The sequence below is a fragment of the Primulina eburnea genome, chromosome 7, assembly GCF_022965805.1.
Source record: "Primulina eburnea isolate SZY01 chromosome 7, ASM2296580v1, whole genome shotgun sequence".
NCBI classification, from domain to species: Eukaryota; Viridiplantae; Streptophyta; class Magnoliopsida; order Lamiales; family Gesneriaceae; genus Primulina; species Primulina eburnea.
This window is the reverse complement of record NC_133107.1, coordinates 35708377-35731897: the sequence shown is the minus strand read 5'-3', so window position 1 is coordinate 35731897 and position 23521 is coordinate 35708377. Positions and strand designations below refer to the sequence as shown.

Sequence of the window (23521 nt, the reverse complement as noted above, 5' to 3'; positions counted from 1 at the left end):
TATCTCATCCAATTGTGGTGCTAACTAACAGCCCATTGGGCAGAATCCTCACTCATTACGATATGTCTGGCCGTTTGGTAAAATGGACTACTGAGCTGGGAGAGTATGACATCCAATATGAACCAAGAACAGCTATCAAAGCACAAGCCTTAGCCGATTTTCTGGCTGAGACTGTGCATCATGAGAATGAAGACCCTTGGAAGGTGTATGTGGATGGTTACTCGTCGAAGGATGGAAGTGGGGTGGGAGTAGTACTGATTTCACAAGCTAGGGGGGAAGTGAAGTTGGCTATAAGGTTGGACTTTCGAGCATCCAATAATGAGGTAGAGTATGAGGCTGTGGACTTCGAGCAGCCAGAAATGTGGGAGCTACCCGGGTACTTATTTTTTCTGACTCACAGTTGGTAGCACAACAGATGAAGGGGATATATGATGTGAAAGATGATAAGCTTATTGAGTATGCTCAAGAAGTGGACAGAGTCAGAGAGAAATTCACAGATATTACATTTGAACAGATTCCAAGGAAATAAAATGAAAAGGCAGACACTCTAGCCAAAATGGCTGGAGCAATGGGAAGCTGGAAGACTAGAGATGTGGTCTTTCAAGTTGAACTCACACCTCACACGAGTCCACCCACAGTTGAACAGGAGGAGGATTGGAAGACTGGCATAATTGATTACCTGAAAGAGGGAAAGCTTCCTGATAACCCTCGCGAAGTTCGTAAGTTGAAGGCAAAGTGTTCGCGTTATGTGATGATCGGAGAAGTGTTGTATACAACATCTTTTGCAGGGCCGCTTCTTCGGTGCTTGAGTTACCAAGAGGCTGATTATGTTCTCCGAGAAGTTCACGAGGGATGTTGTGGAAATCATTTAAGGGCTTATGTGTTGGCGAGAAAAGTGCTGCTCGTCGGTTATTCTTGGCTCTTCGTGCTGCATGATGCTCAAGAGTTAGTGATGTCTTATGATAGTTGTCAACGCCATGCCCGGTTGCATCACCGGCCGGCCACGGCGATGAAGGTTGTCACAGCCGCCTATCCTTTTGACCAGTGAGGAATAGATATTGTGGGGCCTTTTCCTATAGCTCCTGCTCAGAAGAAGTTCCTATTGGTAGCAGTTGACTACTTTTCAAAATGGGTAGAAGCAGAGCCTCTGGCCAGAATCACTGGGAATGACGTCCTTAAGTTCTTGTGGAAGAGTATAGTATGCAAATACAGGAGTACCTAGGAAACTGATATCCGATAATGGGAGACAGCTCCAAGGGGCTAGGATCCAAGCTTGGTGTAAAGAGATGAAAATCCAACAAGTTTTACCTCTGTAGCTTACCCGCAGAGTAACGGTCAGGTGGAGGTGACTAATCGGACACTAGTGCAGGGTCTAAAGGTTCGACTTGGCAAAGCTAAGGGCAATTGGGGGGATGAGCTACCAAGCGTCTTATGGGCATACCGAACCACTCCGAGGGAAGGAACCAAATAAACTCCTTTCAGTTTGGTCTACGGTAGTGAGGCAGTGCTCCTGGATGAGATTGGGCTGGAATCGGCAAGAGTAGTGTTTTATGACGAGGATAATGATACGAGACGCGCTACTGACCTTGATCTTTTGGAAGAAAAGAGAGAGACCGCCAGCATTCACATGGAAGCTTATAAAAACCTCGTTGCACAGACGTATAATCGGAGAGTCATTCAGAGAAACTTCCAGGTAGGTGACTTGGTCCTAAGGAAGGTGCAAGAAGAGCAGAGAGGAAACTTGGATCCAAAGTGGGAGGGTCCCTTCAAAGTGATCGAGAGGCTGAGCCCTGGAGCCTATTACTTAGAGAATGCACAAGGTAAGGCATTGAAGAGGCCCTGGAACGCTTATCACCTTAGAAAATATTATCCTTGATATGATTGCTGATGTATTTCATTTCGAATTTTCCTATGTAATCATTTGGAATTCAATAAAATCTTGTTCTTCTTTTTAATTCATGAATGTTGTTGTTTGGGAAGAAAAGGAAAAATTTTATTTTCCTAATAAGGCATATCCTAGTAGAGGAGCAGAGTGGGGGTGGGGAGAAATTTTATTTTCCTACTAAGACATCGCCTAGTAGAGGATCAGAGTTTGGAAGAAGAGGAGCTAGAGGGCGGAGGTGTTGAATTTTTATTTTTCTGCTAAGGCATCACCAAGCAGAAGAGTTAGAGTATGGAGGTGTTGAATTTTTATTTTCTTGCTAAGGCATCACCGAGCAGAGGAGTTAGCGGGTGGGGATGTTGATTTTTTTTTCCTGCTAAGGCATCACCCAGCAGAGGAGTTAGATGGTGGTGATGTTGAATTTTTATTTTCCTGCTAAGGTATCACCTAGCAGAGGAGTTAGAGGGTGGAGGTGTTAAATTTTTAATTTCCTGCTAAGGTATCACCTAGCAGAGGAGTTAGAGGGTGGAGGTGTTGAATTTTTATTTTCCTGCTAAGACATCACCTAGCAGAGGAGTTAGAGGTAGGGATGTTGAATTTTTATTTTCCTGCTAAGGTATCACCCAGCAGAGGAGTTAGATGGTGGTGATGTTGAATTTTTACTTTCCTGCTAAGATATCACCTAGCAGAGGAATTAGAGGGTGGAGGTGTTGAATCTTTATTTTCCTGCTAAGGTATCACCTAGCAGAGGAGTTAGAGGGTGGAGACGTTGAATTTTTATTTTCCTGCTAAGGTATCACCTAGCAGAGGAGTTAGAGGGTGGAGACGTTGAATTTTTATTTTCCTGCTAAGGTATCACCTAGCAGAGGAGTTAGAGGGTAGAGGTGTTGAATTTTATTTTCCTGCTAAGGTATCACCTAGCAGAGGAGTTAGATGGTGGTGACATTGAATTTTTATTTTCCTGGTAGAACATCGCCTAGTAGAAGAGAATGAGAGTTGGATATTTTATTAGCCCTTGTGGTTTAATAACATCAAAGATAAACTCTTGAGAAGCAGAAAATTCAAATGCAAAATACTCAAGGTTGCATAAAACGAGTTTCATACATGCCAAAAGTGCGCAAAAGGAAATAACTAAGTGTAAATATCGCAAAAGTCGCATAATCCTACAGAAAATAACATAAATAAAGGAGCTCGATCTAAGAATCGGGGGGGAGACTCGATATAAATCCCTCAAGGTCGATGAAGTCAGTAGGGTCGCCTAGCGGAGGATAACCCTGAGCCTTGAAGAGGTCCGACTGCACCCTCGAAACCCACCCCCAGGTAGTGAAAAGCTTTCGGGCCACAGATCTCGACAAATTCTTCGGATTTGAGAAATTTCTCTTTGAAGGAGGAGGCTTCTGCAGCATGTCGTGCCTTGGCGTCTTTAAGCTCAGCCTGAGAATTCTTTAATTCTTCCTTCAGCTTCTGGATCTCTTTGGCTTGGTCCTCTATCAGCCGCTGAGACTCCTGCTTCTATTTCGAGAGCTCGCCGCATTGTATTTGGGACTCCGAAAATTGAGCTTGAGACTCCGAAAGCTCCTTAGCATGCGACACTTTCATCTCGTCAATAGTAGCATGAAGCTGTTCGCGGAGAGCCTTGCCCTCGAGTAATTCTTGATAGGCATCAGATCGAGTGGCGTTAGCGCGCTCAGCCAACTCCCCGACGTACATCATGCCCTGCATAAGTTGACAAGGGTGAAAAGACGACAAGAAGATCAAACTTATGTTGGACATCAATCTAAAGACTAGAAGGAGAAATATACCTCAGTGACACTGCTGCATGTCCGGTGAAGGAGTGCAGACCACCCCAGTGAACTCATGAACGATGCATCTGCGTTGGAAAGAAGCAGATACATCACCTTCTGAGCCAATTGAGTAGGACCCCGCCCCACGATGGTCGTATCCGAGGTGTATAGAGGATGTACCCCCGACTCAGGAGGAGGCTCCTCCTATGACTCAGACCCTTCTGGAGAAGAGACCGATACGACTTTATATCTCAGAAATCTTGCGCTTACCTGGATGCGGGACTGACGGGCTAGGATCAGTGGGCACTTTCTTCTTGCTAGATGGAGGAGGGGACTTGGCTCGAGGAGGTGGAGAAGATGCTCGCTTTGGGGCGGAGGAGGATGAGCATGCCTTTTTCTTTGCAGCAGTAGGGGAGCTAGCAGGCCTCTTCACAGTAGTGGAGCAAGAACATGTTTTCTTCTTCTCAGCTGCATTGCAATCTCCCTTTGTGCCCGTCGTGACTGCCAGAATAACTGATTTCTGGGGTACTGATGAGGAACCCTCGGCCTTCTTCTTGGAAAGTTCACGGAGAAATAGGGCGTTCATGACTCTAGTACCTGCAAGCAGAAATAGTGAACCAGATAAGAATGTTATCGAGTAACATAATAAACAAAAAAAAAACGATAAACATGAAAAGTGAGAGTATTTACCAGCATTCTTCTTCAGCTTAATGTTCACGGGACTTAACCCGACGTGACACAGAAGATCTTCAGATAGAAGTTTGGGAATATTAAAGCATCGGTCTCCTAGTACACTCATTATCCACAGGTACTCCTTATCTTTCTTGTAACCCTTGGAAAGGTCGGGCTTGGTGAAGGTAGGATACCAATCCGTGAAGCAAGTTAATTCTTTAGGAGGCTGGATAAAGAGGTAATATTTTTTCCAGTCCTTCACGTGACTGGGGGCCCCGTGAAAAAGTTTGTGGCTAGACCGGGAGGTTACATAAAAAGGCCCATCTTTGATCTGGAAAGAACTAAGAAGTAGGAGTAAGTGGAGCAATTCAAAGGGAGGTCTAGGGCCCCGAGTAACATGGCGAAACAACTTATTAAACGGAAAACGTTGGGCGTGAGTAAACGTAAATGCACCTGGTAGTACTTGCTTAATTCTTGGAAGAAATCGCACAAAGGGAAACGGAGACCTGCATCAAAATGATGCTGAAAGAAGGTATAATAACCCTTAGGGTCTAGATAGGGCCGGTCCTATGGGCTAGGAATGATGCTCTGGTGAGATGCAGGAATGTTCCACAAAGTCCTAAGTTTTGACTCGTTAGTAGGAGGGATGTGGGATGACAAGCGACCGTACCATAAGTTGTCCGCATTAGATATGTTCATCTGTTGGGTCACATGACGAACTTCCTTACTAGGACGACTATGAGTGGTGACTTCCTCCTCAGGAGGATCAAGGGTAAAATCAGGATCATCTAGGGAAGTCCTACCCTGGCTAGACTCGCTGGACCTGCTAGACTGGCTAGATTCGCTAAACCTCTCGGAGTCACTCGAGTAACTAAACTCGGAATCGGAAGAAAACATAAGTGTTATGGGTAATCAAGTAGCAAAAGGAGAGAACTGGCCCAGATTAGCAGAGGAAAAATACTCAAGAATTATGATCACGAAAGCGAGCGCTCGAGGTCGGGCGAGCGTGGAGGGGCGCTTGGGCGAGGAGCTGGTGGCGCTGGACGAGCTTGGGGCGCTGGGCGAGCGTGATGTTCGGCGAGGGCGAGGCACGCTTGTGCGGGGCGAGGGTACGTCGGGCGAGCGCTTGGGCGAGGAGCTGGAGGCGCTGGGCGAGCTGGGAGCGCTGGGCGAACGTGGAGCTCGACGAGGGCGAGGCGCACTCGTGCGGGGCGAGGGCGGCCCGGGCGAGCACTTGGCGAGGCGGTGGGCTTGGCTGTGGCGAGGCGAGCGGGAGAGGGCGAGCGTGGCACTCGCTTGGGCGAGGAGCTGGAGGCGTTGGGCGAGCGTGGCGCTCGCTCGGGCTAGCTGAGGGCGTTGGGCGAGCTGGGGGCCCTGGGCGAGCGTGGCGCTCGGATAGGGCGAGGTGCGCTCGTGCGGGGCGAGGGCGCACCGGGCGAGCACATGGCGAGGCTGTGGGGAAGCTGGTAGCAGGGCGACGCGCGCTAGGGCCGGCGTGCGTAGGGCGAGCTCACGGTGGCAAGGCTGGGCGCGCAAGGGCGAGCTTGCGGTTGGGCGAGGGCGTGGCACGAGGCAGGTATGCGCTCCAGACGAGCGTGCAGCAGGCGACATGGTTGGCAATTGGGCGAGCAGAGGCGAGAGGCAGGCGGCGCGGCGCTGGGGAGAACGCGCGTTGCTGGGGCTAGCGTGTAGGCGACGTCAGCGCTGGCGTGCGGCGCTGGATGCGTGGAGGCGATTGAATATGTGTGGGTAAGGTGAGGCGCTACTTGGGAGAAGCGATGTTTGTGTGAAGTGCAGAGGAAATTATGCAGGGGAGAAGTGAAATTGAAGTAGGGGAGGAGGACCTCTATTTATAGGGGAGCTCAGACCAAATCTTACCATTCAGGAGGAGATTGCGATTTGATTTGATATCTTTTCCTTCGGAGCCAGATTGTGATGTGATTCGTTTCCATATTTTTGCACGTCGTCACCCTTGCGAATGATTATTTCTAAAGAGCTTTTGGGGGCGTTGCCCCCAAACCCCCACGCCCTGATCGGGCAGGTCGATCCACGTAATTTTCGCAGCGGTGGACATCGTTCGTTAACGGCAAACGAAATAAATTCTTCTAATACGGTACGTCCTCGTCGCCGATAAACCAAGGACAATACAACTAATCGAAATTTGAACCTACGATTCAGTTCGACTCGGGAGGGGGAGACTGGTGATACTCCATTGATGGGCCCACTACCTTTGGCTCACCCCTGGCATAGCCCCTCCTGACCCCTCTTAACGATCTTATCTGTGATTTCAGACTCAGGATAATTTCAAAACCTGCGTCTGTACTAGTGATACTTGATGGGAGCGGACTCTAAATTTCCCGTGGGTATCATATAACACAGGGAAGGACCTAACCAAAGCGTGTCTTCCGGTCTACTTCAACGAACCTCTATCTTCCCTGCAGAAATGTTTTGAAGATTTGGAGTATTGGTATATACCGGATCGGCCATATGAATGGGGGAGGAAGGTGGGTTGTGGGGCAAATGTGTTATTTACTTCAGTTTCTGTTAATGATATTAACAGAAATTATATAATTAGTAAACTGTAATTTCACAGAAAAATTAAAGAACTACGGTGTTTCCTCTGTGGATTATTAGTGAAATTCGTTTACTATTCTTGTGTGGCAAAGTTGGAGTCAAATCTTAACGATAAGGAAGTCCAATGAGAATGCTCTTTCACACAGTTGCTTTTAATTTTACAGTTATTATCTTATAATCAGTGATTTAAATATTTTTTATAGGGCAATAGTCTTATGAGGATTCTAAATGTAGCAGCATTTCCGGTATCTGGATATGCTTCAACTGATGGAAGAAATTGTAAACCATTCAATTTATTGTTAGGGGAGACATATGAAGCTGATTACGTACCCAGATAAAGGCCTATTTTTTTTCTCGGAGAAGGTCTTATTATCATTACCTCGAACAAACTCTTGTCCACTTCGTTCCAATTTCAAATATATGTTGGCATTTAAGTGAAGTGCTATCATGTAAACTGTGTGTCTAGAATAGTTTTGAAAATAATATTTGTTTGGGAGAAGGTAGGAAGGAAGATGATTTTCTTGATATTATGACCCAAATGCACTTGTTTCATTTTCCACATTATATTGTATAATAGTAATTATATTATGTTTTGATTCGTAAAAAAATGCTTGGTTTTTATCTTAGCTCTTATGGCAAAAGCACTAACTATTTTTCAGCAAGTGCATCAGATGCTGAATGCTTATTCAAAACTTTGGGCAGTGTTAGTTATCCTAATGATCTGGTGATGCATGCTGAATGGTTGTTTAAACCTGTGGGCAGTGTAATCCTAATAATCTGGTCTCAAACTCGTTGAGGAATAATGGGAAGCAAAAACTAGGAAATGACGAGAAGTGGGATGGGGGAAGGTTTCCTTTTATCATGTAATGTGGTGAATAATCCTTTTAATTTAAATATGAAAATGATGGTACAAGTTGCCTGGTCGAGTTCAGAAGTCTTGACTGGTGGCAGAGTAATTAGTATGTAGAAATGAGTAATAACTCCTAGTCTATTGATCGCCTGAAATTTTTAAGTTTGCTCTTTTTGGAGTGTTTTTTTTTTCCATTTCTCATTCATTTCCATGACCAAAACAGAGTGCTGATGCTGTTTTATTTGGATCAGGTGAGTCACCATCCTATGATTGTAGCGTATGGAACAGGCTGGAGGTTTTAAGGCGATAATAATCTGAAAAGCAAATTTTGGGGTCGCTCCATTCAGCTTTATCCGGTTGGAATTTGAACTTTGGGCAAACTATATTGTGATCATTATAGTACAATGCGGATACAAGGGAATCACGGTTACTCCTGTAAAGTGAAATTCAAGGAGCAGTCAATTATATATAGACAGGAATCCTCATCAGGTAGCCTAGTCTTCCTTAGCTGTAATATCATGCCAAACATATGAGAAGAATAGAAAATCCGATTATTACTCCTTTGTTTTGCACATCTTGGAGAAATGAATATGATAAATCAGCCAGAGAACAGTTTTTATTTTTGTTTCCATTATATAACAGGGAAGGTGGATGTAATTTTCCATGTGATGAGTAATGCGTGCAATCTTTTCTGTTTCTCATCTTGTGCCGTCTCTCATTGTGAGCAATGGCTGATGGATTTTGTGGGTCGTATTTTTTTGCAGGTGCAGGGAAAATAGTCCAGGAAAAGAGCGGAAAGACAGTGGCAACCCTATTTGGAAAATGGGATGAAAGTTTGCTTTATGTCGTCCAAGAGGCAAGACTCCTAAGTTTCCTACACGCTATAACTTGACCCGATTTGCCATCACACCGAATGAGCCAACACAAGGGCTAAAAGGTTAATTCTTGACAAATCGCATGGTGTTTTGCTTGTGTTTCTTGCATCTGCTTTGGAGTCCAAGTTATTCATTGTTAGATATCATGTTATATATTTTTTAATATCTCTGTTTTTGTTGTATAATATTTGAGTTTGCTTTAGAAACCACCTGGATTTTCTTATCGTATCGACTTTTTCACCTATGATAAATCTTGTTGTATGCATGCATGGATTGGTATAACTGGTGTGGATTTTGCTTATACTTATTCTTTTATAAGGAATCTGAATCCACAAAATGATCCTTCTCATTTGTGTGTGTTAAAGGCCTGAAAGTTGTTACATAGTTGGACATGAAAAGAACATGCATCCCGTAAAAAAATTGTTACACAGTTAAAAAAAAAAAAAAAAAATTGGAATGAGAATGAGAATGAGATGACAATATTAATATTTTGATTTTATATTCGGAATACAAAATTAAAACCAAACATTTTCGTAGGGTTTATTTTACTAAAATTTCTCTATAAATTATTATAAATTTATTTATTATATAAAACAAGAATAAATCACGCCAAACCGTAGTCTTTCACACCTACTCGATCACCTCGACTTTATTCTGGGATATGTTACACAAGGACAAAGTCGACCACTCGTCCAATAGAAATTTTTCAAAACGATATAGTTTTTCTTTACTTATAGAAATTTTTTATTTTGTAATAAAATTTCAAAATTATTAAAACAATCTTTTTGGTCCAGTATTAAGTATTTTAAGATAAAAGATAGACATCGTTATTTGAAAAATTCTAAATAAATTTGATTAGAAACAACCCGTGGATAAGAGAAAAAAAAATCAGTATAATATTTTTTGGCTTATCATATCTTTTATTGTTGGGTACAATAATTACTTTTGTTACTAAAGTTATCAACATGAGACGGTTGAGTTCCTATACAAATTAAAAGATTATGGTCACATTCTTACCATCAGCTAAATAGCTTTTGGTAAAACAAAAAACGATCGAGGTCCTATACAATTTAAAAGATTATGGTTATATACATATATATGTATGTATGTACGGTTATTGCACAGCTAATCACAGAATTTTACTTAGACAAAAATTTGTGTTAGATGGTCTCACGGATCGTATTTTGTGAGACATGTATCTTATTTGGGTAATCAATAAAAAATTATTACTTTTTATGCTAAAAATATTACTTTTTATTGTGAATATCGATAGGATTGATCCTGTCTCAAAAATAAAAATTCGTAAGAACGTCTCACAAGATACCCATTCTATATCTCAGAGTTAACGGAATCAGATGATGTTGTAAGTGATTGAAATGTCATTGTCTCATTCATGCATTTATGCCAACTCAAAATCACATGCAATTGTGGGTCACAAACAAATCCTTCCCACACACAATATAGCCTCTCTTTCCTTCTTTGCTTTGTGAAATAGACAAATCCTAGTGCTTGGGCGGTCTAGTTTAATAAGTAGAATATTAATAATGGTGGGAGACTAATTATACTATTTTGCAATTAAATATATTTGAATTTTTGTAGGTTTAACTTAAATCGATATTATAATAAGTCGATGGTATATTCATTTTACTCATACTAAGCATATTAAGTGTGTTTCGTTAGTTTTAACAAAAAAAAAATATTTGTTATTTTGAAATGACCGATATTTATTAGTGTTTAATGCATATAGTAACGATAATAAATAAGAGTAGGTCTCTTACAAGACGGTCTCATGATTTTTATTCGTGAGATTAATCAATTATACTCATGTTTACGATAAAAAAAAATAGTTTTGACATGAGTGATCTGAATAGAATATATATGTCTCAATATTGACATGTGAGATCATTTGTGAATAGATATATAAATGATTCTAACAAAAATTTAATCTGGTCGAACAGAACCTCATTTGAACCTCTTTTGAACCACTCGTCTTTTGATCAATTTCAAATATAATTTTGATTAAAATAAAAAAATTGACCAAGACTATACTTTATTTTATAATTTAATAAATAATCCAGAAATATAGATGAAGTAAGTACCCGATTGAATAAATCACACCAAATAAATATATACTATTTTCTATTTTCCCCCAAAAAAAAAAATTATTTGGGTGTCTATGAAAAGGTTGTTAGTGGGCGAGGTTGCTTCCCGAGGAAAAAGGTTAGTTTCATTTTGACACGTGGGAGATTATTGTTTGGCGGATCTTATTGAACAACCGAAAGTAATCGACAGGTGGCGCCGCCGTCTCCCTTGGTGGCCCACCCACCCGACAACCCCACCCCTCACCTCTAAAAGCTACTGTTTGTCTATATATACACACTCTATCTAATTCTCAAATTTTCTTTTCTGAAGAAAATATATTTAATTTTCAAATCAGGTTTATTTATTTACATGTAAATCGGTTTCGGAAATATTGGGTGAAATATATCCACCGTATAGAAAAATTATTTAGATTATCAATTAATGAATGAATTATATAAATGGGGATAAAATTTGTGTTGAATGCATGCATAGGACGTGATTCAATTATCTATATTATATAGGATATGTTCTATCGACTTAGCAAAGGCTTAATGTTTTTTAACGGTCAGCACGTATTTTAAAAATAAAATTAATATTAAAACTTCAACACTTGAATACTACAATCATGAAAATCTCAAGTTAATAACGGCTAATTTAATTTGAAAAAGTTTAACATAATATAAAAAGATTCAATGAGCTTGCTACAAACACTAATGCATAGAGTAAATAGTTTTAAAATGTGCATAAATAAAATATCATGATCTACAATATCCGCGGGTTGTATTGTCATGACTTGTCGAGCCTGCTAGCTAGTCACCAGCTCTTGTCTCCTCATCTATATCATCTGTATCGATCAAATCTAGGGTTCTAAAGACTCAATATGTATAAATAGTGAATAACAAGTATTAAGTAATAAAAATTCATACAATTTAAATATAGCTCGTACATATCATAATATGAGCATAAATATATATAACGCGATTTTTCTCATTCTTCTAGTCCCTCCTTGTATCTACCAGTTTAATGTGTCTGTTGATCTAAACTCCAACAATTCTTTCAAGAGAATCACTGATGGTTTGAATTGATGATTCTCGATAACACTAGCTTTGTGTTGATGCTATGCATGTATCCATTTTAATGCATTATCTTGCTTACAAATTAAATGTGATTGTTTTATTTTGATTTGTGACATTTTGGGGATTAGTTAGTTGTTTTGTGTTGATGATGTATTCCTAGCATGCTTAGGATTAAGTTAAGTTAAAGTTGGAGGAAGAGTTAATAATCTAGTGATTTAATTCGGTTTAAAATCATTTTTATGGTGATTTTTTTTCCCTGCGGAGTTTAGATTTTTTTCTTTTCAGTGCTCTAAATCTGGATATGTTTACTTTCCTATAGGTTGTTTTAATTTGATTTTACTGAGATTTATTTATATTAGAGATTACAATTTACAGTTTTTAATTTTACAGTTGCTTGATTTGGTTTTTATTATTTGCATGTGACTTTGTTCCTTAGTGTTTGATATGTAAAGTTTTATCTCCACAAATTTAATCTATTTCTTAATACAAATATATATGCTCCATACATCAACATGTACTTTTCTGGTATTTATCTCGAATTCGAAATTCTCTATATTTAAAGTATACTCTTTTTCCCCAAGAGTTCCATGTATCAATATGTTTTTAGTTTGGATTATGGTGATTTTTCTTTTGTGGGTTTTAGGTTATTTCTTTTCTTCTGGACGGATGTGTCAAACTGGATGCAGCAATTTTTGTCAATAACATGTTGGAAAAGAAAAAGTACGATATTTCAAAACAGTGAAGCAAGATAATATGTTCTAGGATTAATTTTTTTGTTCTATTTATTTTTGTATTGTATTTTGTTCGTCATGTATACATAGCATTTGTAAGATGTTTAAATGTTGATTGATATTTAAAATAGTTTTTATACAGATTTTTTGTTATAACAATTGTTATTTTTAGAATATGTTTTACATGTTTCTACGTTTATATTCAAAATATATTTCTAACTAATAATTTAATTAATAGGTATTAAATACAAAAATTGAAATTTTAAAAAACAGCGTTTTTAATCCGTTGCAAAAAAAGTGTCTTTAACTAAAGAGGTGTATTTATCCGTTGTTTATGTATTTATCCATTGCAAAAGAGGTGTATTTATCCGTTGTCTATGTGTAAAAAACGTTGTCTTTGACAAAAAAGACAACGGTTTTTATCTGTTGTCTTTGAGCGGACTTTTAACAACACTGATTATGACAACATTTTTTCCTACACATAGACAATGGATTTGCGAACGAGGATGAACGGGCGACGAACGACCTTGAATTTTGCTCTCGAAATTCTCGAAAATTTTGTGTGTGAGTTGTGTGAAGGTGTGCAGCTGCTAGGAGGCCTTAGAACCCTAGGTTCGTTCCTTATTTATTTTTTTCGAAAATCTTGTGTTAATGGGTTATGGTTTTGGCTTTTTTGTTTAGGAGTAATTAGGCCCAATAGTCTTAGGTAAATTAGGTCCATTAAGACCTATTTAATTGAAAAATAATAGTTTACAAAATTTTGTTTTCAAAAATAATAATTTTTGGGTCTTTAAAAGTCAATCGTTTGACTAAAACCGACTTCTTGGGTAAAATCAAACATGTCTCAAAAAAAAATTTGGACTACAACATTTTTCAAAACAATTCATAATATTTAATCATATTATCAAGCCTCAAAACATCTATCGGAAAATATTTTTATCTTGGTTGTCCCCGGTTTTCTTTCCTCAGCCTATTATCGAATGTCTGGACAAAATATTTAATTTTCATGAAATCATGCAAATTAAACCTTCAATAATATAATATGTATCATTTAAGCATTTAAAATCAATTAATTAAAGCAATTAAACAATTTAAATAATTTGCATACATGTGGTTTACGTGGACTGATTTTTGGACGTTACAATAACCGAGTTAATCAGGTTGACCAAAATATCACAAATGTTTTATCTAACTGATTGTTGTTTTTGTGCAATCACTTTGCTCTTGCAATAATCAGTTTGCCTAGATAAAACATCCGACTTAGCCCAACTAACGTGAAATACATCTTGTACCAAATTGAGTTTTCTGTTCGGTGGTTTCGACGGTTTGTCATTTGCATTACCGAGCTTTAAAATATCATCAAGCTAAATTCAAGTTCCATCTTCTAACTTGATCTGACAATTACACACTTGAGTAAATAAAAACATAAAAACAAATTTTGTTATCATAAAAATAAATATTACCGGTGTATCTCAACCCAACAAACAATTTTTTTATATCATATGTTATCGTGTCAATTTGAAGTTCTAAAAATAGATTCCTAAATATATATTTGTGGTAATGGACACGTATGGACTCTGCTCGTAATGCATGATTATGTTATTGTATTATTTTATTTCAAAGAATTTAATTTTATTTTAAACATTATTTATATTCTTATAAATAATGGGAATATATATTTAATTATATTTTTGTGGTGCAATACAGCACTCTATGATTAGTTTCCAAATAAGATTAAAAAATAAGTTAATCACACCGCAAAATCGATCTCTACCACAAGTTCTTTTATTATCATTTAATAAAAAATATATTTTATTATACGTGGAGCATGTCAAAGTCGTCCTTACCACAAGTTAAATTTTTTTTATTCTTTTTAATTTTATAACTTTTTAAAAAATAAATAAATTTGGTGTTTGAAAAAGTCATAAAGCCACCCATTAGACCTTAAATGCATAATTAAGAATAAAATATGTTCTTAAATTTACTTAATTGGTTGCATTCGTGTATTAATACATAATATCTTTATATAAAAAATTAATATATTTTTATTATGATATTTTATAGATTTTTATATTAAAATTAATTTTAGAGAGTTAAAATAATTAAGTCCTATAATAATTAATGAATCCTCTCATGATTTTAAATGAGAGATTTCCTTAAAAAACTAAACTAAATACAATATATAATATTTTAATAAAAAAATATAGCAATATGCATTATACAAAACAGTTTGCATGCAATTATTCTTCAAATACATTTATTTCTAAGGATTAAGGAAACCTAATTTTTAAATAAAGAAAAATATATTATGATACAATCGAATACTTATTAAAATATGCTCAAATTTAGGAAATTATCAGAAGATTATATATACATAAAAACTAAATAAATTGAGAAAGATGGGAAAAATAATGGATAATTTTTATATCACATTTTATTTTAATTTTCGAACAAATAAATAATTATTTTATTATACTTCATAAATTATATATATACAGATAACTATCATGACTAACTTCGTCATATTTAATATTATTATGGGCATTTAAATAAGTGGCCCTAATATTAATTATTAAGGGGGTCAATTGTAATTAATGAACAGAGAAGGGGGTCGTGTTCGAATTATAATAATCTGTCGATGAATGGACTACTCTGGGAGATGATTAATGGCTCCGATATCTTCGAAACTGGATGGACACAATTAATGAGATGAAATTGAAGAGGATCCTAAATTCGAGTTATTTATTTAAATTTAAATTTTTAATCGTTTTTTTCGAAAAAATTATGACCGGACGAAAACATAAAACTCTTCCAGATAAATGGATACATATTTTACCTCAAATTTATCTTATAATTTTTTTCATCGTTGTAACGATCGTAGAGATGGATGATATTACATTTGTATCAGTTATTATATGGAGATTCAATTTGAAAGGAATATAATTTGTTCCTTCATTATATTTTCTTTTTTGATAAATATTGTGGACATATTCAATTGTAGAGTTTTGTATTTCTAGATTATTGAGATATTTGATAAACCTTATATAAGATAGATTTATTTAAAATAGTGTTTTTTTAATGAAATTCTTGTTTTCATATATTGTATGATTCTTAAAGCTCCGAGGAAAATGTAACATATAGATAATCAAAGATAGCTGATGTGGAAACAAGAGGGAGAGATACCGCATGAGAGCAATCACGAGAAATTAAGATTTACATCGAAGAGATCAAGTGCTCAAATCAAGGCATATTCAAGTATTGTCGTTGAGTTTTGAACACATTCATGCACAACATTTAATCGTTGTGTCGACAAAAGTGTTGTTTATCAAAGAAGATTTTCGGCTTCACAAACGCTTCATCCGTAGTTATTGTTATTTAGTTTGATAAGTGTTTTAGACACACTTTGCTCACTCACTTTGTTAAGGCAGTTGTATTTTCTTTATTCCTTAGCATTTTTTTTCTAGTGAATCTTTTTCCTTGAGGAACTGTACAAGTGTGTTTACTTGCACATAATTCTTTGTCTTATTTTTTGTATGTAAAATTTTGTGCGTTAAAATATTTCGCTGCATGTTGTGTTAGATTGAAAGATCGTGTGCTGGTTGGTGCCTTTGAAGGCATTTCAAACACAATATTCTCCAATGAGTTGCCATAGCTCGTGTTCTAAGAATGTTAACACCGATGAATTAAATCGAGTTTGGTTATAAACCAAGTGGAAGAAAGTCGAAGAATCCTTTGTGAAGAATACTGTTAAACTAGAAAATATTTTAATTTATGTAAACTGAATAACTGAAAAGCATGAGATCAGTTGTCGCATATATCAGTTCAGTTATGGCAAGAACTGAACTGACATATACTCTAACTAATCAAATCAGTTTGAAAACAACAGTTAATCAGTTAAATACACAAGATATGTTTTATGGATGTTCGAAAACTTCAACTGCTCCTACGTCACCCCTTCTACCTACCACCTCGGGTAGGATCCACTAGAAGACGTTGATTTATACAACTACTTGTACAAACCCACTCAGCTTAGGTGATGTGAATCTCGATACGATTAAATAGCAAACACGATTAAAACGCAATCGCACCCTCTATTTAATCACGACAATAAGACTCGCGTGTTTTCCCGATCTTTTGAATCAAGTAATTGATGTATTAATCACCTCTAAACTATAAAAGTTTAGCAACAAATAAACACGAGAATAACAATCGAAATTTGATACGAACCTTCGAAGAACGACACCTACGAAAATCCGCACAAGCACGATCGACAAACGCCACAAAGTTATAAACTTTGATAAGTTTGATTTAATTTGACAAAGCTAAAGCCTTGAAAAGTTGAGAGAAAATTCTCACAAGTTTGATAAACTCAAAATAATATGTGTATTGTGTGTAAAATTTCGTCCAATATGTTTTACATATCAAAAGATTACTAGAATCTAGTTTCCTAACAAAGTAAAACTCTAAAAAAGGAAATAACTCGCGCAGAAAAACACTAGACACGGACCCCGTGCAGACCTCCGTGTCCGGGTCCGTGTACATACTATAAATAATCTTCAACCGGAAACATGGGACACGGACCCCGTGCTCACCTCCGTGTACGGATCCGTGTAGGCATTGTCTTCGCCAAATACATAGGGCACGGACCCCGTGCCTGGGTCCGTCTTCAGGTTCGTGGAGCTACTGGAATAACTCATCTCATGAAGTACAGGACACGGACGCTGTGTGCAGGTCCGTGTGCAGGTCCGTCCAGACTCGGTCTGCTCCATCAATGCTTGAATGATATTCCGTTGGCCTCCAAACGTACTCACATGCATCACGACCCCTTCAGGCTTGTTCATGACTCCTTGTAGTGCCTCCTTGAATCTCTTTAGTCGACCCCTCGTGATTGGTCCCTCCGGCAACTGCAAAGGATCCCATGCTTTCCTTGGGACGTCCATGTTCGCATCATCCTCCCCTTCTTGAAAAGGATTTGTCCTCAAATCTTGCTCATCACCTACATCAAACAACGACAAATCACTAACATTAAATGTAGAACTTACGTTGTACTCACCTGGCAGATCGAGTTTGTAGGCGTTGTCATTGATCCTCTCAAGAACTTGGAATGGTCCATCTCCCCTAGGTAATAGCTTTGAATGTCGCTTCTCCGGAAACCTCTCCTTCCTCAAGTGTAGCCACACCCAATCAACCTTCTCGAACACCACCTTCTTTTTCCTTTGTTGGCTTGCCTAGCATATTGTTCATTCTTCTTCTCAATGTTGGCTTTGGCTTTTTCATGCAACCCCTTAACAAATTCAGCCTTTTTTTTGCCATCCATGTTTAACCTTTCACTCACAGGTAAAGACATCAAATCCAACGGAGTCAAAGGATTAAAACCGTATACAATTTCAAATGGTGAATAGCTAGTAGTAGAATGCACACAACGATTATAAGCAAACTCAATAAATGGCAAGCAATTCTCCCAATTCTTTAAGTTCTTCTTGAGAATAGCACGTAATAAAGTTCCTAGCGTCCTATTAACTACCTCAGTTTGACCATCAGTTTGAGGATGACAGGTCGTAGAAAACAGTAATTTAGTGCCAAGTTTAGCCCACAGTGTTTTCCAAAAGTAACTTAGGAATTTAACATCACGGTCCGACACAATAGTCCTAGGCATGCCATGCAGCCTAATGACTTCTCTAAAGAACAAGTCCGCAATGTTAGATGCATCATCAGTCTTGTGACAAGCAATAAAGTGTGTCATTTTAGAAAACCTATCCACAACAACAAATATAGAGTCCCTCCTCTTCTTTGTCCTAGGTAACCCCAAAACAAAATCCATAGAGATATCAACCCAAGGTTCACTAGGGACGGGAAGTGGTCTATATAATCCATGTGGTAGTGTCCTAGACTTAGCTTGTCTACAAGTTACGAACCTCTCACAAATACGCTCAACATCACGTTTCATGTGTGGCCAATAGAAATGTTCATGCAAAGCATTCAAAGTTTTTGCCACACCAAAATGTCCCATTAAACCACCCCCATGTGCTTCCCTAACAAGTAGTTCACGAATTGATGATTTAGGGATGCACAATCTATCTTCTCTAAACAAGAAACCCTTATGCAAGTAGAATTTATCATGTGGACCATGCATACAAGTTTCAAACACATCCTTAAAATCCTCATCTAGCACATACAATTCTTTAACAAGCTCAAACCCCAAAATTTTTGATTCCAAAGTAGAGAAAAGCACATACCTCCGTGATAGCGCGTCGGCCACTATGTTTTCCTCACCTTGCTTATACTTGATCATGTAGGGGAATGTCTCTATGAAGGCCACCCACTTAGCATGCCGCTTGTTCAGCTTTTGTTGCCCCTTGAGGTGCTTTAAAGGCTCATGATCCGTATGAATCACAAACTCTTTAGGCCTCAAGTAGTGCTGCCACGTCTCAAGAGTCCTCACAAGTGCATAGAATTCCTTGTCATACGTGGGATAGTTCAGCGCTGCCCCATTGAGCTTCTCACTAAAGTATGCCACCGGCCTTCCTCCTTGCATCAACACGCCACCAATACCTACACCTGAAGCATCACATTCAATTTCAAACGTATTAGCAAAATCAGGTAACACAAGTAAAGGAGCATTAATCAATTTTTGCTTAATGAGATTGAAGGACTTCTCTTGCTCCTCGCCCCAATGGAATGGAACGTTCTTCTTGATCACCGCCGTCATTGGTGCCGCCAATGTGCTAAAATCTTTGACAAACCTCCTATAGAAGCTTGCAAGACCATGAAAACTTCGAACTTGACCAACATTAGTAGGCGTTGGCCAATCTCGAATAGCACTTACCTTGTCTTCATCAACTCGTATACCTTGTGAACTTACCACAAAACCAAGGAAGACAAGTTTTCTCGTACAAAAATCACATTTCTTCAAGTTAGCATACAAATTTTCAGCCCTTAATGTGATTAGCACAAGTTTTAAGTGGTTAACACGCTCTTCTAAGTTTTTGCTATACACTAGGATATCAATAGACCACGACAAACTTTTCTATGTGTGCACGTAAAACATGATTCATCAACCTCATAAAAGTGCTAGGCGCATTAGTTAAGCCAAAAGGCATAACCATCCACTCATACAACCCATATTTAGTTTTGAAAGCAGTTTTCCACTCATCACCTTCTCTCATCCTAATTTGGTGATACCCACTTTTCAAATCAATTTTGCTAAAAATGCAAGACCCATGCAATTCATCTAACATATCATCTAGTCTAGGTATGGGATGCCAATACTTAATGGTTATGTTATTGATTGCCCTACAATCCACACACATACGCCATGAGCCATCTTTCTTAGGGACTAGTAAAACGGGCACCGCACAAGGTGACATGGACTCACGCACAAACCCTTTATCTAATAGCTCACTTACCTGTCGTTGCAGTTCCTTAGTCTCCTCTGGATTGCTCCTATAAGCTGGACGGTTTGGCAAGGCACTCCCGGGCACCAAATCAATTTGGTGCTCAATCCCCCTCAATGGTGGTAAGCCTTGAGGTAGCTCCGCCGGAAATACATCGTCAAATTCCTGCAATAGTGAAACAATAATGCTCGGAAGGGACCCGGCTATATCACTTGTGTTAAGGAGAATCTCCTTGTAAAGAATTAACACAAGTGGTTCATGTGTGTGCAATAATTGTTTCAACTCACCTTTTTGGGCCATGTATGATTTCTTTTTGGCCTCTTTCCTCTCTTTTTCTTTTCCCTCATTTTCTTTCCTCTCTTTTTTTGTTTTTATGGCTCTCTCACTCTTTTGATCACTATTTTTTTCAGCCACTTCATTTTTGTTTTCAAAGGCCATCTCACTTTTTAATTCACTCTTTTTTTCTGCCTCATCTCTCTTTTTCTTTTTCAATTGGTCCTCCAATACTTGCTTTGGGGACAAAGGAAGCAATACAATAGATTCTTTCTTTAAAACAAATGAGTATCGATTTTTGAACCCATCATGAGTAACATGCCTATCAAATTGCCAAGGCCTACCCAACAAAATATGGCAAGCATGCATTGGCACCATGTCACACAAAACCTCATCCACATACTTCCCAATAGAAAAGGACACTAGAACTTGCCTATTTACTTTCACCTCCGCACAATCATTCAACCATTGAAGCCTATATGGTTGAGGATGTTTTATTGTAGGCAATCCCAATTTTTCCACCATCTCAACACTAGCCACATTAGTGCAACTTCCCCCATCTATGATTACATTGCAAACCTTACCATTCACAAAACATCTAGTGTGGAACAAATTCTCCCTTTGGCTAGCTTCCTCACTCTTGACTTCGGCACTCATGATTCGCCTAGTCACTAGCGCTTCTCCTACAACCGCTCCATATCCCTCATCGGGATCCTCCAACGCAGGCATATTATCATCACTACCCTCGCCATCTCCCTCACTTTGAGATTCATAATCACCATAATCATTCAAAAACATTACCCTCTTATTAGGACACTCACTAGCAATATGACCCAACCCTTGACATCTAAAACACTTAGTATCTCTAGAACGAGTAGAAGGAATTTCAGTTTTACCTTGTACTCCGTGTCTAGGTGCCTCTTGCTTTGTCTCAATCTTAGGCTTGGTCACCACTTTGCTATCATCACGCTTTGCTACATTTGGTCGCCAAGAAGAAGACGTACCTCCAGTTTGGTTGGTGCGGCCAACTCCACGCCTTTTGAGTTGTTGTTCCACCTTTATGGCCATTTGCACCATCTCGTCAAGGTCCAAGTAGTGCCTAAGCTCCACTTGATCTTGAATCTCCCTGTTCAAGCCACAAAGAAAACGAGCCATGGTTGCCTCACTATCCTCCTCAATATTGGCCCTAATCATGACTACCTCCATCTCCTTATAGTAGTCCTCAACACTCTTTGACCCTTGCCTCAAAGTTTGTAGCCTCTTAAACATCTCCCTATAGTAATGTTTAGGCACAAACCGCTTCCTCATGACCCTCTTCATCTCATCCCAAGACTCAATGGGTCTCTCATTATACCTTCTTCTATTGGTCACTAATTGATCCCACCAAATGAGAGCATAGTCTAAGAATTCAACCACCGCCAACCTCACCTTCTTTTGTTCGGAGTAGTGGTGACATTCAAATACGAACTCTACCCTCTTTTCCCACTCTAGGTATGCCTCCGGGTTAGATTTCCCATGGAACGATGGAATTTTCATCTTAATGCTACCCATGTGACCATCTTCCCTAGTCACCTCATATCTACCCCGCATGGCTTCCCTTTTTCCTCTACCAAATCCTCTACCTCCTCCATTCCTACCCCAATTCTCATTTTGACTCTCATCGCCTCCTCCCAGATCATACTCCTCATCATCTCTACCCAAATCCCTAGGCTTAGGTTTACCCCCACTAACACTAACCTCAAGTTTATCCAACCGCTCATGCAACGACTCCATTTGAGTCGTCATCACCCTACTAAAATCCCCAAACAACGCATCTATTTGGGCCTTAGACAACCCCGAATTCGAACTACCTCCTACCTCCCTCTCCATTTAATGTCAGTTTGTACCTGCAAGAAAAGGTTAGTATAAATAAAATAATCCTCACCCAAATGCTCACGGTCACTCCAAAGAAATTCACTCGTCTTTTCTCACAATTTTGTGTGCTCACAACAAATACTCACCGTTCACTCCAAAGAAAAGTCACTTGCACTCAAGTGTATCACTTGAATTTTGAAAGCTCTCTTGGAAGTGCTCAAGCTTTGTATTTTGGGTATATCAAACAATCAAGGTTCAAACTTGTGAACAAATGCGACCGACTCACTTGGACTGTGTAGACAAGAAATTCGAATATAGGGACTATTTTTTTTTTTTTGACTGTGAGAGGCAATTAAATATGACTCTCTAAAGGAAATAGAACAAGATATCAAAAGGAAATAATGGTGAATTTTCGGAATTTTTGTACTTTTTTTTTTTTTGGCCTGAGTACTACTCGAAAATCCCAAAAAAAAAAAGACACCAACAAATTTCGAGAATCCCAGATTCACGAAAAAAATTTTACGAAGACGATAGAACAAACAGATCTGAAAGAGGAATTAAGGAATATCACAGATCTGAAATTTAATAACAAGATACTTACTTGGATTCAATAAACCTGGCTCTGATACCAAATGATGTGAATCTCGATACGAATAAATAGCAAACACGATAAAAACGTAATCGCACTCTCTATTTAATTACGACAATAAGACTCGCGTGTTTTCCCGATCTTTTGAATCAAGTAATTGATGTGTTATTCATCTCTAAACTATAAAAGTTTAGCAACAAATAAACACGAGAATAACAATCGAAATTTGATACGAACCTTCGAAGAACGACGCCTACGACAATCCGCACAAGCACGATCGACAAACGCCACAAAGTTATAAACTTTGATAAGTTTGATTTAATTTGACAAAGCTAAAGCCTTGAAAAGTTGAGAGAAAATTCTCACAAGTTTGATAAACTCAAAATAATATGTGTATTGTGTGTAAAATTTCGTCCAATATGGTTTACATATCAAAAGATTACTAGAATCTAGTTTCCTAACAAAGTAAAACTCTAAAGAAGGAAATAACTCGCGCAGAAAAACACTAGACACGGACCCCGTGCAGACCTCCGTGTCCGGGTCCATGTACATACTATAAATAATCTTCAACCGGAAACAAGGGACACGGACCCCGTGCTCACCTCCGTGTACGGGTCCGTGTAGGCACTGTCTTCGCCAAATACATAGGGCACGGACCCCGTGCCTGGGTCCGTCTTCAGGTCCGTGGAGCTACTGGAATAACTCATCTCATGAAGTACAGGACACGGACCCCGTGTGCAGGTCCGTGTGCAGGTCCGTCCAGACTCGGTCTGCTCCATCAATGCTTGAATGATATTCCGTTGGCCTCCAAACGTACTCCCATGCATCACGACTCCTTCAGGCTTGTTCATGACTCCTTGTAGTGCTTCCTTGAATCTCTTTAGT

General features: G+C 38.6%; 1 long non-coding RNA gene across 1 annotated transcript; it reads left to right on the top strand.

The window, feature by feature from the left end:
* The first annotated feature begins 6714 nt into the window (after positions 1-6714).
* On the top strand, positions 6715-8243 carry LOC140837487 (uncharacterized). Its single transcript, XR_012119335.1, has 3 exons — positions 6715-6842; positions 7116-7275; positions 8014-8243. It is a non-coding gene; the product is annotated as an uncharacterized lncRNA (long non-coding RNA).
* The last annotated feature ends 15278 nt before the right edge of the window (positions 8244-23521 follow it).